Below are 14,905 nucleotides of genomic sequence, written 5' to 3' on the forward strand. Positions count from 1 at the left end.
CACCGTTCATATCAGCTAGGCTGTGATTTTTTCAGCACTTCTCAGAAGATATGGCATTGATAGATGAACAGAATAATTGCCATTTTGAGTTGACCTCATTCTTCTGAAATAAGTCTACTTTAAGAACAAGTAGATGACTGTCCAAATTAGTCACTGTCAGAATAAAATAAGCCCTGAGAGGCTGGACTTTAAGCTCTAAGGTGCACATAAGTTACGTCTTTTAAAGACAAGGAATTCCAAAATTATTATTTGTAGTTTTTAAACTCTCAGAAAACAGCATAGTATGTCTGTAAGCTGCTGATACTTATATGTTAAAATTTTATTTCTTTCTTGGAGAAGATTTTATTTAATTTTATTCCTTTTTTATCTTCCTTTTTCTTTTGCTTTTAAGAAAATATTGAAAAGTTTGCAAGTAGATGAAGACCTGACTAAATAGACTCTTTTGAGCAAACATGCAAGAATTCTTTATAGCAATAGAAAATCTGGAACTTTCCTTGAATCACAAAATACAAACTTTTATTATGATAGAGAGCCAAAACTTTATGTTGATTATAAGTCACTATTTTCCACAGAGAGAATCACCTACAAATGAATTTGAGATTTTTTAGTTTAAACATAGAGAAGACCAAACACTGAATCATCCACATCCCATGTGACTTACTTTAGAAGGCAAATATGGCAACATTTTCATATCCAATCTAATGAGTAACAAAATATTTCTAGCAAACAAAAAATGGCTTAAGAAAGGAACTCATAGACTGTTACTATTTTTTAGATTCTAAAAAGTGAGAAATCTAGGTTCATATATATCCAGACATGAAAACCAAGTTTGAATTTGACTTTTTCAAGAAATGGCCTAGCCACTTGGACACAGATGTCACAGAATTAACTAGGTTGGAAAAGACCATTGAGATCATCAGGTCCAACCTGGAATAAAACAACATTTTGGGTTGCCCCAGGACAGGTACTTTGAAATATTTTTCTGACACCTATTTCATAGGGTGGCATTAAACGCTTTGCTTCAACTGTTGAATCCTACCCTGTTCCTTGGTTGGACTTCCTTCATCTTTGCCTGCCCAGTGAAGCCCGTTCCAGCAGTTCCTCATCTCCAATAACCCACCTGTAATTAATTTCTTATTTCACTTCCAGAATTTACTACCTCTACACCTCAATTTGGTGCTTCTGATATTACTAACTAGGTCCTTTGCTCCTTCAGTATTAAATAATATTTTGGATATGGTCAACAAGATACTGCTGGCCTTGAAAACTGCTCCTGAAAAGGCATCAATAGTCCCCTTCATTATCTGGGTAGCCTCTCTCATATCACTCTTCTCTGAGTGTTAGTGAAATCCAGCCACCTCGCAGCACTGTATCCCACTTCCTGCTGGTGGTCTTGCATGCTTTAGGGCGAGATGGCTCAGATGTTCAGCTTAAAAGCCCATCTGACTCCGCTTCAAATTTAGGGAGGTGAATCACTCCGGCAGTTGTAAGTCCCTGAGAAGATCCTGTCCATTTCATTTTCATTTGCTCTGACGGTTCTCTCTAGCCTTCTCATTTCCTCCTGTAACTCCTCCAATCACTCAGCTCTTCACAGACGGCACAGATCCTGCGGGATGAAAAGCCATCTCTCCTGGCATTAAAGAGAGGCCCCGGGCACTTCCTGAAGCCTGGGACTTACAGGGCAGCATCCACCATCTGGATTGAAGCATCTGGTCCAGCAGGGAGAATTCTTCCGACACCTGCTGGTTATTTGTTGTGTCCAGCAGTTTCTCCTGTGGTACTCAGTGATTTCTCATGATCTGTTCAGTCAGCTAAACCTTTTCCCTGCACCTGGTCATCTGCCTTCTTACCTTAATAATATTAAGCTGAAAGTATGTCAGATTCATACTCTTCTCAATAAAACATTAATTAATGGCCTCAGCAATTTAAATTCATCTGCTATTTCTTCCAGCAAAACTGTTCATGTGGTAATAATGTGAATATATCCTCATGGGCCCTGTTATGGGCTTTTCTTTCATTGCAATTTAATTTTAGCTCAGCTTTTAATTTACATTCAATGTCTTTCACATTATTTAAATAATCAGCCTGTATACATACAATAAAAAAAAGTAAAATCTATTTAAAACCTGGAATGATTCTGAAAAGCCAGTTTCTGAAGAATTATATTCAGGGGAGATGAAGTCAATGATAAAAAATAATAACTTTGTAGTCTCTAAACTGTTGTAGGTAATTTAGGTAGTGAAGTAGGTAGTGAAGTTTTGTTTCATCACAGAGATTGGAACAAATAATTGGAATACATAAAGTTAATTTTATTTAAAAAGGAATTACTTTCCTTGGTCTTCAAATTCTAATTGATATTGCTTTTAGCCAATAAACATTATAAATACCTATATTGCACTCTTGGACAATGACATGGCATATATATAATTATACATGTGTATATCATATTTATAAATCAATGATAATATTTCACTCTGACTGTTCCTGCTAACTGAATGCTGTTGGCTGACATCAGATGAAGGAAAACTATAACAACAAAGGAATTTTATTCATGATAAAAAAATTGTCATGACACAGTAAAAAATTAATGCCTTTCTGAAGAGACAATGATATTACAGTCCTGAGCCAACCAGCCTTAAATCTAGTATTGTCACTAAATTCACCTTGGATACAGTAAATCAATGCAATATCCTGCTTGTATTATATTACATTTTACTGTTGGCATGCATTTTTTACAAAAGCTTCATGCAAAAATCATTGTTAGTTTTGATTTGAGGTTGCTAAACTAAATGACACACTGACACAGACTACCACAAGTAGTGTAGAACCAGAATTATTTTTTTTCATTTTCACAGTCACATCTATCTATCCTTTGTCCTAAACTACTTAGATAGTTGCAGTTCTCTTTAAAGGAAAGAAGAACTTAACCTGGAGTCTTTGGCTTTTGCTACACAATGTAGCATCAAATTTTAAATCATCAGGCTTCATTATTCTGAATAGCTTACAGAAACCTGATTGGTGAGCACATCAGAGTTATATTAGCAGATAGCTCCAGGTGTGCCTTCTATTAAGAAAAGCAGAGAAGAGAATAGTAGGAGTAGCATGGCTGTGGTATTTATCCAAACTCATTAAATCTTTCATGCAAACTTGGACTGCTTATCAAGTTTACCTGGATCGTTTCTTTTTGCTCTGTACTAATGCTTTGGTGCAAAAGGAATACCATGTCTGCGCATTTCCCTGAGCTGAAGATTACTGTTCCATGAACTACAAAGCTTCTAAAAATATATTTTTGCTATTTCTACTGTTCTCTAATGTAAAGGCTTCACAGTGGTATGGGTATGGGTTTGGAAAAGAGACATATGTTGAGAAATACAAATTCCTGGAAAGCACTGATGACATGGAAAACTTTGGCTGTTTTAACATGTAATTAGTATCTCTTGAATAGGCCTTGTAGATCAAAATATTACTCCTAGCTTCCTACTGCTATATTACTGTACAGTCTGCAAATTGAATCAATTGGTACCTATTAGTGTGGTGGTTTTACCCTGGCTGGATGCCAGCTTCCCACCCAAGACACTCTGTCACTCCCCTCCTCAGCTGGACAGAGAAGAAAGGGTCAAGGGCTGAGTTAAGGACAGGGAGAGACCACTCAGTAATTACTGTCACGGGCAAAACAGACTTGACTTGGGGAAATAAGGTTAAATTATTACTAATAAAAATCAGAGTAGGAAAATGAGAAAATAAAATCCAAATCCTAAAGCACACCTTATCCCATTCTTCATCCTGGGCTCAATTCCACTTCTGAATTTCCTTCCTCCTCTCCACCAGTGACTCAGGGGGATAAGGAAAGGGAGCTGTGGTCAGTTAATCATATATTGTCTCTGCTGCTCCTTCCTCCTCAGGGGGAGGACTCCTCACACTCTTCCCCTGTTCTACTTTTGCTTTGACAGTGGTTCTTTAGGTGATCTGAATCACCAGTTCATCGTAATGTGTTACTCATATTCATCCAGAGGACAAGGGCATGTGAATAGAGAACTGGACATTTTATATTTTCTTTCTGTGTTTAATGGAAGCTATTATATTTGTGTTCAGTTTGTAATATGTGCCTGAGACCTTTGAACATTTTATGCAATAAGTATTTTTTATGGTCACTAAAATCAGTAAATAAGTACATATGATGTGGAAGTTCATTTGTCCTGCAAATAAAGTGAAAGGAAGTGTAGCTTAAATCTGTAGAGTATTCCCAGTAGGATGATGTTATGCCCAAGGCATCAGACACATTGAGAGATGATTGATTTTCTCCTGCTTCATTTTGTCCAATGACAAAAACAGTCAATCTCATAAAAATGAAAGATAAATGGATAAAACAAATAAATCAGGAATGAAAAAAGCTGGAAATATGAAAAGTCAGATCAATGTTTAAGCTCATAGTGTTTATGGAACCTTTCTCAATAGTATTTATAATTATAAAATGGCCATAAAAGTTACATGCTTTTTCTATATCTGTAAAATGTCTATATTATTTATATAGTAATTCTACAGACAAGTCAACATCAGTACATTCCTGCACTGTATGACTCCCAAACATCAAACAAAGCTGTATACAATTTATGAAGATGGGTAATCAGTCATGTCAATAACATTTTATTTAGCAACATATACCAATAAGGAAAACTGTATTGTATCTGATCTATTTTGCCCATTTAAATGCCCTTGGACATTTGAGACAATATTTGAAGAAAATTCTGTCATGTTTATTTTCATGAGCCTATAAAAGTGAAATCAGACGTCAACACAAAAACTCATAAATAAACAGCATCAAGTTCCAATAAAATGTAGGAAGAACAGCTTATCAGTATCAAATTATTTGATACTGATATTTATCATATCTGGTCCTGTTCTCTAGATATCTTAATATCATTAAGGAAGGAGGAAAAACTGACAGTTAATTTCAAAACCTGTTTTAGTTTCTGCATGTCAAAACAAAAGACCCACCTATTGAAATGATTGAAAATATCTAGCAAAAGGAGTGCTTTTATTAGGAAAACCCATAACACTATTCCCTATATTAATATATGTTCTTTAGCAAAGTATTAATGTAAGATAAAGGTTTTTTATATGAGAGCACTTCTATCTACACTAGCTCCTGGAAAGCTGTATTTTTTTTTTTTTTAATATCAACTTTGCCACAGGATGGATGTACAAGGCTTACACTTTTTTTTCTGGACCTGTAATGGATAGCCCAGAACTGAGAGAAATAGACTTGCCATACTCTAGAGAACAGGATGATCAATCAACAAGACCCTCCAGCTGTAATATAAAGTGACAAGAAACTAAAAATAATCTAGATGCAGAAGGTTTATCCCACAGTTGCCCAGATAATGAAACAATAATTTTGTTTTATATTACTTTTTTTCCATCTTGCAGGCTCCTGGAAACTGCTGAATGGCAGTATAAGAGAGGAAGCTTGAGAGGCCAATGCTAAAATAGATCTGTGGTCTAACAAACTTTCAGCTGATGATATTTTAATTTGCAACCAAAATTGGTCTGTAAGTGAGAGGTCCTGCTCTTCTAGTCTTTGCAGTCCCTGTAATTTCTATCTTGGAGAGACTTTAATTATCCTAAAGTGAATAGGTGACAGGAGGGAGTCTGTCCTGTGCTCCTTTCTTCTATACCTCTGTTATGTACAGCATTTAGAGAATTCTGTAATATCTAGAGATGCAGAAATGTTCAGACAAAGCCTGAAGTGTGTGTTGAATTGCATCATCTTTCATCTCATATTTTCAAAAATTTCCTCTGATTCTCTGTATGATATCTTGAAATTTACCTTTACCACTACATTTCATCTTTTCTCTCAGACTTTTGTACATCAGCATCCATCCTTCCATCTTCATCAGTATTTTAATAGGTGTCTGCCAGGGAAAAATAACCTAGCTGGATTTTATTGATTTTTTCATATATGTATATATCTGGGCATTTTCCTTTAAAATACAGGGAAGACACTCTTCAATAATATCCTCAACAACAAAACAAAGAGTGGTAAATCAATATTAATAAAATTATAAATATTACTAAATTGTAGCCTCATTTTTTTCAAATAAAAATGTGAAACCATAACTGCATAAATAATCTCTTTGAATTCAGTATAGAAATGACCTGTCACGAGACGTGTTTCAAACATTAATGGACAGGTGTAATCAAAAGCAGTAATTACACTAAATTTAACAGATTTGTCAACATAAGTTGTGATTATTTTATAAATAATCATAATAATTATAAAATCTACTGAGACTATTCCCCATTTAAGTGAAAACATGTTGGACAAATGCCAGGATTACTAGCAAAAAAGCCCCCAACCTGTCATGTATTCTATTGCACTAGACAAAAATGAGATAATTCACTGAGAAGCTGTAAAGAATGTTCAATAATTCATTGAAATGTAAAATTTATTTGGGAATATATGTAAGATAATAAAGTATCATGAGAATATGTGTCCTTTTTAAAAAAAAATTACATTCATCTACCAGTTTTCTGGTTATGCACATCACAATGTTTTCCAATTCTTGAATACAGTTTGTGGGTCTAAAATTACACAATGCAATTACTTGTTAAGACTAAGGATAATATATATTAGATTTTCAAGGGATGCATGTTTCCAAATGATATCTTTTTTTTTTTTCACTTTATTCTGGTTTCTAATTTTTTGCAAACTTTTGGATGTCTACTTAAACAGAACTGAGCTCCTGAAGATTCTGATTACCTATTGATTTGATTACCAATCAAATTTAGTGACAAAATTTAAAATTTGGTTGATGAACATAGATTTTTTTCAGATGTACATGAATTAAAAAAAAAAATCCTCTTAAATAATTTTAGTTGCATTAACCTAATCCATAAGTTTGACCTTAGATGTCAGGATTTTTCTCTGAAATGGCAGAGAGCATACTTAAAAATACATCTGAATGACTCCCTTCCTATATAATGATGACATGAATTTCCAGACAGGTAGAAATACAGCAGTGCAGTGTCACGACTCACGAACCCCACGCCGCAATGTGGAGGGAGCTGTCCGTGGCCAGAACACGCCAGGCTGACACGTGGCTGTAGCAGGCAGTGGAGCTGAGGGGGACGCGAGACACCGTTGGAGGTGTGGCGGTGGAAGAAATGCAGGATCACCATCTGAGGTTTCCAGGGATTTATTAAGGTCCACAGGCGAGGGTCAGAGGAAGGTGGAGAGGGGCGGAGAGGCAACGGAGGATGAGGACTGCGGGAAAGCCAAGATGGTGAATCCCAACTCTGCCTTTCTCAGCGGGTTATCAGGAGAGGGAACAGAGGCGTGGTTACTCAGAAGAACCAACTAGGGAAAGCCAGAGGGGAGAAGCCAGGGACGAGAAAGGGGGAAACCAGTAAGATTACAGCGTGGGATGGTACAGGTTTCTGCTAGGGAGAAGTCTCTAGAACAGCATCAATATGCAAAAAATCCTATAAGCACACTGCAGCAGTAGAAATTTTTGGAAAAATCGTCTTATTAAGATTATAAGAGAAACTTTTTCAGTCCTTTCTCCCTCCTTTCCCATTTTACTTCTCTGTGATAGGAGTGGACTTAAAGATTTCCAGACTTTCAGAAAAACCCCCAGTAATTAAATTTATAACAGTTGGCAAATCTTCAGTCACATGCTTGTAACCTCTGAAATGAGAGACAACAGCCAGAAACTGGAACAGGATACATGACATTTCAGAAAATAAGTAGAACATCCACATTAGCAGAACAAAAGCTGCATCCAAAAAGGGAAATTAATAGCAGATTTGCATTACTGTAATTATTTCAACCTTATTTTAAAATTATTTTTCCTGTATAACTATTCACTGAAATTGGTAAATAGCAGAAGTTACTGAAACTAAGTTATCAAAAGTTTCTTTGAGTTCCTTAAAACTCGGAAATAATTTAAAAGAGACAATATGTCATGGTGACAGCAATTCTGCCTTTCATAGTTGATACTGTGCATACGCAAATTAGAGGTCCTTTCTTTCTGGGACAAAGAAACTTGTTCTTTATAGTTGTTTTATTTTAAATACTACTGGATTTGTACATGAAAACAGATAAACTTCTGTAGTGTTATATATAATGATTAATTCTAGAGATGTTGAGAATATGGGAGGAAGAGTTAGGTATTGAAACTGTAGGAAGGTTATTTGTCATCCTAATGTGAAGTCAGTTGTGGAAGACAGAGAATACAGAAAAAGTATATCATTGGCTCTTAGATGAATGTTGGTGCAACTTGCTGATGCCTTAAAGGATAATTTTGCCTATAAAGAACAATGAGGAATTTTGGATAACACTGTTCTACCCACTTAGTCATTTTAGACAAGTATTGAATAATGTTAAATTCATGTGAAAGTATAGACTAAAAATAGAATAAGTATAGAGTGACTGAGGATTCTGTTGATTTTAAATTTGTAAACTTGACAATAAGATTCCTCAGGAAAATAGCCACGAGTTGCTGAAATTGCTTTAAATGTTATCTTTCCACCTCTACTGAGTTTGAAAGGCGAAAAAACCCTTCTGGGCTAAGCAGATATGCACTATCAGTATAACAGTAAATATATATGGTTTTTAGTACAAAATCACAGGGAAGATGTGATTTTGTACTAAATCACTTCCCTTCCTTTCACTTCCCTTCCTTTCCCTTCCCTTGAAAGTTTACACATAATTTTGTTTGTAGTGTTCCATTGTTTTTTGCCCAACTTCTTGTTTTACAATCATATTTTAGACCTCATTCTTTTAAGTACTTTTGACAAATACAAGCTGGCAACAGTACAGCATTGCACTAGTCAATTTAGCTAGATTCCAGGCTGCATTTCTTCAGATCTGCTGTCACCTATCTCTCCAACCTCTCCAGAAAAAGATGTTTGTGCTGAAGTGGAAAAAAGAAAAAAAGGGGAAGATAAAAAAGAGAAGAATAGAAAGCAAGTATAACTGGTATTGTAATAAAATGTAGACAGTTTGTTTCTATAAATATTATATACTGTACAGTAACATTTCAGATGTGATTTTTAAAGAAATCTAGTGTCAAAATCTGGAACATTGTAGCAAAGAAATACCTTGTGCGAGAAGAAGCAAGCAATATATAGTAAATCTTGTAACTTCTTTTCATCTTTCTGACAGTCTCTTTTATAATGAATCTCTTTTCCATTTCCATTCATTGCAGCCTCCATTTGTGAAGGCTTGAGTAAACCATGGAACATCTACTGTGTCAGTTAGTCAGTTAGTTTTCTTTCAGGTGCTGGATTTTTTTTCCCTCATTGTGTGACAATGATTTTGTACAGTGTTTAATTCGACAATCCAGCTTCATTCAGTACTTCAGTCAATACCACAACTCTAATACATTTTTTAACTATTTTACTCTAAATGTCATTGTATGAAACTGATATGTTCATAAAATTAAAGCATGAGAACCAGGATAAATACTACTTTTAGCAATCATTCTAAGACAACTTTTGTTGTGAAATATGATCTTTAAGAAACCGGTTATAGTTTTTCACAGATACCTGTTTAGGTTTGCAAGAAACCAGCTATGAAATTATACATGTATTGGTATTAAAAAATGCAACAGAAACTGTTTACCCAAAATGTGGTAATGTCTGAGAGATGAAAGCCATAGCTCATGATCTAATTATGAGCATGCTCAATTACAGCTTTTTTTTTGAGAGATTTACCTGTAATAAATTATCACTGAGTAAAGGCATGTTGTTCAGGATGTACATGAGCTGCATTAGTGATCATTTGATGATGTATCCCTTTTGAGATTTTTACAATGCTCCACTTCTCTCTCTTTAGCCTTCAGGTTTATAGACATTCTTTCTTGCCAAATCTTTCCTGCAGGTCCAGTCAAGTCACATGTATGGCAGAAATGCTATGGCTCACCCAGTTATTTCCTTGCTGATGCTTCCCCTCCATCCCTAATTTTGAGAGGCAGCTGGTTATGTTCTTTAAATTATATTCCATTTCATTTTCAATGCACTTTTCTCATTTAAAGCAACACCTGTTTTATTCTCATTTCAGGGAACATAAGCATTCTTCCAAACCTTGGAATGAAGCTTGTAATGTTCTTTTAAACTATTCTGAATACCCAGATTCTAGAGAAAAAAAACAATTTATCCTATTCCTCTTAAAGAAGTTATAAAAATCCTTATGATGTGGATAAATTGTATTTAGCAGACTATTCAATTTTTCTTAATCTCTTGTCTTCATCCAGAGACAGCATAGTGTTCCACAAGGAAGGAAAGAAGGGTATGAAATTTAGTCTCTCCATTTTTTTATTTACTGTAGAAATAAACTATAGCATTAACCTAATGATTACTTTCTTTACGTGTCTTAGTAGGGCTCACAGCTATATTAAGAGAAAGAAAAGGTGCCAAAAGAAATTTACTTCAGACTCCTTTAACTTTTTTAATTAGTTTATTTAAGACTTAAATAAGCATGTTATATAAATTGCTTTAAAGACATTATTAAAAAAATCAAATAAAACAAAAAAACCCTTCTACTGTGCTACATTAAAATAATCATTCCACTGTGAAACCCACAAAAAATAGTAGGTGTTCATTATAGTCATATTATGGAAATTACAAATTTAGACCAATTGAACATAAGTAATTATTTACTATTAAATACTGTTTCTAATGTGACTGATCAGCAGGTGGAAAGACTAGAGGTAAAAACAAAAGGGAAAAAAAAGAAGAAAAAAACCCCAAAACCAACCAAACCAGAACTGTAGATATAATGATATTCTGGAAAGTAAGTATGGTATGTTTGTAATCTAGTTGAATAACTGTCTTTTCTATGGTAAGTTGTTTCTAATTTTGAGCAACAACATACAGTAATTTTGAATAATTATATGTTTCATGTGTTTCTGTTCCTCTATTCCTCAATCAGTGTTCAAAAACTATTGGGAAGCCTTCCTAATTAATCATTATATTTTCAAAGAAATTGTTGAGTAAGCAAATAATGGATTTGATAGAATTATACATAAAGAAGGGTGAATTCTGACTGATCTGTTCCTAGTGAGACTGCTTTATCAAATTTGTTAATATTAATTTATCTTGAACTCTTGGAGACTGCCACTTTCAGATCTCTTCAGTCATTTAGAGGATGGATTAGAAAAGAGAAAGTATTGTCTATTAATAAATTATGAGACCTTCCAACTGTTACAGTATATTAATACATCTTTAAAAAATTCCAATTAAGAGTCAACATGATTAAGGTTTTTGCTCAAAAAAATGTTATGATGAAGGCAAAAGTCTTACTGTAATTTTAGTTTGTCGGGCCAAAATTATTTAATAAGGTATCAGAAGGGAACAAATAAGTCTCAGCAAATGCCATGTTGTTTACTCACTGATGCCTGTTTTAACTAAGGAAAAACTGTCAAACTATATGAAACTGTGACCACAGTTTAAAATAAACTGATAATCTGTGATATTTATATGGAAGCATTATATATTTATCAGATATTCTTAATTCTACTTCTTATGTTAAACCATAATTAATGTATATTTTGTAAAATTAATCTCTCTATGATTTTGTGAAAAGTTATTAAAAATTAACATATATTTATCAGGACATTGAAGAGGGGATTTTTAGTGTTCAGAATATATCTTTAGACAACAATCTTTTAGAAGAATGAATTTGTAAAATTTGTCGGCATTTGTATCTTGCTGTCCTGGTTTTGGCTTGGAATTTATTTTATTTCTATTACCTGTGTTTTGAATTCTAGTGTTATTGAATTGTAGTGTTATTGAATTGTAGTGTTGATAACACACTGACATTTTAGTCGTTGCTAAGTAGTTCTTACTCTAAATCAATGACTTTTCAGTTTCTCATACTCTGCCAGAGAGCAAGTGAACAAGAAACCAGGAAGTACCATAGCCAAGACAGATGACCCAAACAGACCAAAGGGATATTTCACATCGAGGAGCATCATATTCAGTATTTAAACTGTGGGGAATTGTCCAGAAGGGGCCAATCACTGCTTGGGAACTGGGTGGGCATCAGTCAGCAGAGCATAACCAAATGTATTGTGGGTCACTTGTTTTTCTTGGGGTTTATTCTTCTTTCTCTCTCTGTTATCTTCCTTTATGTTATTATTATCTTTATCATCATCATTACCATTATCATTACATGCTACTTTATTTTGGTTTTTACTGTTCTTATCTCAACCCACAGGTTTTACTGTTTCTCTATTCTCCTTCTCTCCCCACAGGAGTGGGGTGTGGGGAGGAATGAGTGAGTAGCTACATGGTCCTTAGTTGCCATCTGAGGTTAAAATATGACACTTGCATAAATCTATAGCTTACATAGGCACTGAGGAATCCCTTCAGATGCCTACCCATGTGACTCAGTACTATTAATGCTGCCCTAAGACATTCTCATAGGTCTCCAGCTGTCACTTAAAAACATATGAGTTTTCTGTATATCATTTACTATGTGATACATTCAGGCATTAAAACTTGTGCCTGTGCTGTAGCTGTCCACCTTAGCCTCCCTTTTGGCTCCAAATTCAGCTATCTAACAAGCATGTGAAGGCTTTCTGAGACCTTCCTGTGTGACAAGTAGGTCTGAGACAAGACCTACAGGGCACCCACAATATTCTGGCAGCTAGAATCTGGATGAGGTACTGTAGGGCACCTCCAAATGTTCCCCGAAAGCTTTGTTTAGTAAATTGGATCAAATGCCCCATCTCTATTGCATGGACATCCACAGCACCTAAAGATATCACAATGAAGAAGACATCTCTATTTAGATGTCATAATCTCAAATGTTATCTTATTCCAAGTACTGAATCTTGAATTAGGTACATATCAAATTAGATGGCAGACTGCAAGATACAAACTGACAATTCTTTGTTCTAGTAAGTCTTGCCAGCATAGAGGAAAGGGCTCATCTTATTGCATTGCCTTGTGTTAATGACTGTCTCATGCCTCGTCAAGATCTCTCCTACAGCAGTTTTATTTCTTAATAAGGAAAAGCTGATTCTATAAAGTTATAGCTCCTAGCTGGAAAAATTATTCTTTCCATAGGTACTTTGAATAATCTTCACCCATTCTGGGAAATAATAGTAACACTCTCTCCAGTCTTTTAGAATGGCTAAAATTCATGCTTGCTTTCTTAATTTGTGTGTCAAGATTTCCTTTTTAGCAGTTAATTTTGATTCTATCAGTTTTCATCAATATTATGATCTTCCAATGTGTCACTAAAACCACTTTTTTTCTGGCATAGAGTTCTAAATATGTTTTGCAAGAAGTGCCAGGAAATTGAATTTTTATGTGTTTGTTTGTTTTCTAGAAAAATAATATTTTACTCAGAATGAAAAAGCAAAGTCAAGAATTCAACACTGAAAATGTCATGGAAATGTGCTTTTCAAGCCAGACCTCCTGTGGCTTTCAGAGCAGTCCAATTTCAGCTAAACTTCCAGCCTTATGTGTTTTCCAGGCTCTCTCCTTCCTTAGCAATCTCTGTAAGAACAGAAATGGCAGCTGCAGCCTGCAAATTCTGCAGTTTTGTGTTGTACACTCTCAAAAGCCGAGAAGTTGCAACATGTTCAAAATATTATATCATTTTTTGTTTGCTTGTTTGTTTTTGGGTTTGAGTTTGTTTGGTTTTTTATTGGGATATCTGGAAAATTTCAAGGAGTAGTAATTGACTGGAGAAAAAGTTGTTTTATGCTATTTTATGCTGGCTTATTTTAGAGGTAACTAAAAAAGTTCAAAGAGGGTTAAAAGTTCCTGTTTATCATCTTTATTTTCACAGAGACTTGTCTTTAAAACTTGTGCATGTAAAACTTGATAGGGTGCATTTTTCAGGAATGTTTCCCAACAAGGCTTTTGGGAGTCAGTGCAGTTAAAGGAACGATATTCAAAAATCAGCAAATTCTCTTTGGCTCTATTATGTAATACCTTAAAAAAAAAGGCTAAATCTTAGTGAAATTATTGGATGCCAAAGGATTTTGCTTATCAGAAGTTTAAGACTTTTCTGGAGTTGGAGGAAAGTATAGTTTGTCCTAGAAGGAAGAGCTTTAATCCATATTGCTAAGCATACCACATTTTAAACTGATTAAAACTGCACATGAAAACAATAGAAAAGCATAGCATAATTAATTACTGTCCATTTAGACATAGTTCATCTTCAAGACTGGGATAAAAATTGACCGTGTAATTCAGACTTCTGCTTCTGCCACAGGGCACAAATTTCAAACAGTATAAAGGACACCTTCTGTACACTTTTCAATGCAAATCCTCATGTGGTATCCTACTCTTTCACTGACAAATTATTCTAATTTTGTCATTAAAACCTCTGAAATGAGGTGGGGTTTGTACTTACTTCATAAAATGTCAGACATACTGTGTGCACTTACATATTGAGATAAAGATTTCTATCTAACTTCCTTCTTCAGCAATCATTACTTTCTCTTCATTTCTAACAGAGCATCCAATCACAAGGCAGACACCTGTTTTTCAGCTGCTCTTCATCTAGCTTATAACTACCCTGAAATAATTTGCAGTCTATGCCATATCATCTTAAACTGTGAGGTAACTAATTAGCAATTCTAAATGAAAAGGGAACTGGAAGCAGAAAGCTACACTCCCACAATAAATATGCCTGACAATTTGTGAAATTCAGGGCTTATAGCACTTACAGATAAATGTGGTGAAAAGGCAGAATATATACATTTGACATTTGGAACAAAACCCCATCTCATTATCAAGGCAGTCAAAAACCCTTAATTCTGATACTCAGACTGTTATATACTGAGTGAGGTTATTTACTGAGTTCATTAAGACATCATGAATACCTTCAGATAGAAAACTTCTCTTAGAAATAATTCTTAACTGAGTAAGTTAATAGTAACAT

Source organism: Lichenostomus cassidix, chromosome 3 (genome assembly GCF_008360975.1).
Source record: "Lichenostomus cassidix isolate B80296 chromosome 3, HeHo_3.0, whole genome shotgun sequence".
NCBI lineage: Eukaryota > Metazoa > Chordata > Aves > Passeriformes > Meliphagidae > Lichenostomus > Lichenostomus cassidix.